Genomic DNA, 2,464 nt, shown 5'->3' with positions numbered 1-2,464 from the left:
ATTTTGAAGTTGAAATGTCTCAAAAAAAAAATGTTAGACTACATTATTTATCTTATTTTTATAAGTTGTCTATACAAATTGTCCAAATTTAAAATAAATTTGATCCAAAAAAATTCCAATACATAGAACAGTTAGACTAGGACTTAAATGATATGTTCTTTAAATTGGAATGTTTCAAGAGAATAGTTAAATTTAGATGTGTGATTAGAGTATTATTATGTGGACTATTGAAACTCATACTTTCAAAAAATTGAAATGGAAAAGTTTTGAAGAAATGTCCACTGCATTATCTATCTTATATCTTTGTGCTGTTAACATAAAATGTTTAAAATTAAAACAAATTTGACCAAAAAACTTCAAAAACATAAAATAACTAAACTATTACTTAAATAATTTATTTTTTAAATTTAAATATTTCAAAAAATAATTAGATTTGAATATGTCATGAAATTTTCTAGTACTATGTAGACTATCAAAGTGCATACTTTTCAGAAAATGAAATTGAAATGTCTCTAGGAATGTGCGCCACATAATCGATCTTATCTCTATGGTCTCTAAACTTGTTGTGAGGCAGTTAAGGTTTGTTTGCACCTGATCCATGGCAAAACCACAAGTAGATGACTCTAAAACCTCAAAAAATCAACCCTCCATTGATACGAAACCCATGGAGAAGTTTCTTTGGTTGAAACCCCAATGGACGACGGTCTCCTAGGGAAATGTTCTAAGAACTTGAATGCAAGCACAGAGGCGCCATTGTCCTCTTCGTTGGTTTCTCTTGAAAAAACCTTGTTGTCATGTTCATCTTCGTCGGCTCTTTTTAGAAAAGCTTTTCGTTGAGCAATCTTAATGTTGAAGCTCTCGTGTTTGTTCCGGAAGTGCAAGTTGTCGTTCATGTCGGAAGATCAATTATGCCAGACTTTATAGAACATCCACTGCAAGAGCAGTTTTTTGAGCAGGAGGTCTTGGCATCTGAGGCGGAGAGTGCGGTTGCCCCCACTCATTCCTCAAAGGCCATTCTCACCAAGGAATTGAGACAAAAGGCCGTGTTGCAGGTTGAGTTCTATTTTAGTGATGCAAATCTGCCCACTCACAAATATTTGATGTGGTTTGTGAAGAAGGATCCAAAAGGATTTGTACCTTTTCTGGTTGTGGCATCTTTTAAGAAAGTAAAAAGCCTTGTTAGCAATCATTCATTGGTGGCAGTTGCATTGAGGACAACTTCACAACTAGTTGTAAATAAAGATGGGAAGAAAGTGAGGCGACTTCACCCATTGACAGATACTCACTTTGAGGAGGTGCATTCTCGCACTGTTCTTGCAGAAAATATGTCCAATGATTAGTCTTTCCAAAATCTGGAGAAACTTTTGGTGTTGTTGGCCATGTAAAATTTATGCGTGTTTTCAAACCTCAAAGATACGATTCAGGCCAAGTTTCAATGAAGGCACATAGGAATGATATGTTTGTCAGCAACAAGTTGCATTCACTTGTGGAGTATGAGACTATTGAACAAGCTGTGAAAGTTGTTGTTGATCAATATAATGGAGGAAACTGGAGAAGTGGCCTTCGAGTGCAACTGCTTTTAAAGCGGATGGGTAAGTATGGACACCAAATAAAGGGACGACAATTGGATAATGTTGACGTACATGGTGAAGAGGAAGATGTGAACAACACATATAACACAGGAAATGATAAGCAATAGAAAGTTACTGCACAACATTCAAACCGACATGATGAGTTTAAAGGGGATGCGCATCACCCAAATGAAAGAAATGGAGGAATAAAAGGCAGGAGACATGGACGAGGGAAGGCTCATGGGCATGGGTAGTATCATGGTAATGGGTGTGGCCATCTAATTGGCTCAGCATCAACTGGCAGTTCTAGGAGTAGTGAAGTTGTGGTCAAGCAACCTCCAGAACCAAGAATGCTAGATGGAACCCAAGGCTTTACCATGGGTCGTGGTAGGCCACTCACTAATAGTAATGCTAGAACCATTTTTCATAGATGAGCTCTTTAGGACATGGAAATATATGATTTCTCTACTGTGAACTATTTTTATTGTTTGCAGTTTAGCGATGTTATTGAGTTTTCATGTTTACAACTCATCATTGTTTTGTTATTCTTTAATAGAAGATAATATTTTGATAGAGGCTTTGTTGGGACTATCAATTTGTCTCTGATTTCAAAGAGGAGGCTTCTTAGCAGAAAGAATATTGTACAAATGTAATTGGTTTTGTTTTTTGGTCTAGAGAGCATTAGAAGGCTACTGGACTTCTCTAATTACAGTAAAAATTTGTATGTCAACTCTTTGTATTGTGTCATGATATTCCTTGCCCAGCCCTAGATCTTTCCTTGCTTTAAGTGGTGGTGGAACTGGAACTTCAATTGTGGGCATCAAAGCAAATCCAATTACTCAAACATCAATCATATCACATATGTCGAAACTGCAGACATATCGATAACTCCC

General features: G+C 36.4%; 1 pseudogene; it reads left to right on the top strand.

Moving 5' to 3' along the window:
- The first annotated feature begins 598 nt into the window (after nucleotides 1-598).
- LOC149153205 (la-related protein 6A-like) lies at nucleotides 599-2,005 on the top strand (annotated as a pseudogene).
- Nucleotides 2,006-2,464: the final 459 nt, after the last annotated feature.

The sequence above is a fragment of the Pinus tabuliformis genome, chromosome 9 (assembly GCF_031772625.1).
Source record: "Pinus tabuliformis cultivar Carrire ecotype Pingquan chromosome 9, CPIR1, whole genome shotgun sequence".
NCBI classification, from domain to species: domain Eukaryota; kingdom Viridiplantae; phylum Streptophyta; class Pinopsida; order Pinales; family Pinaceae; genus Pinus; species Pinus tabuliformis.
This window is presented reverse-complemented; position numbering and strand designations above follow the sequence as displayed.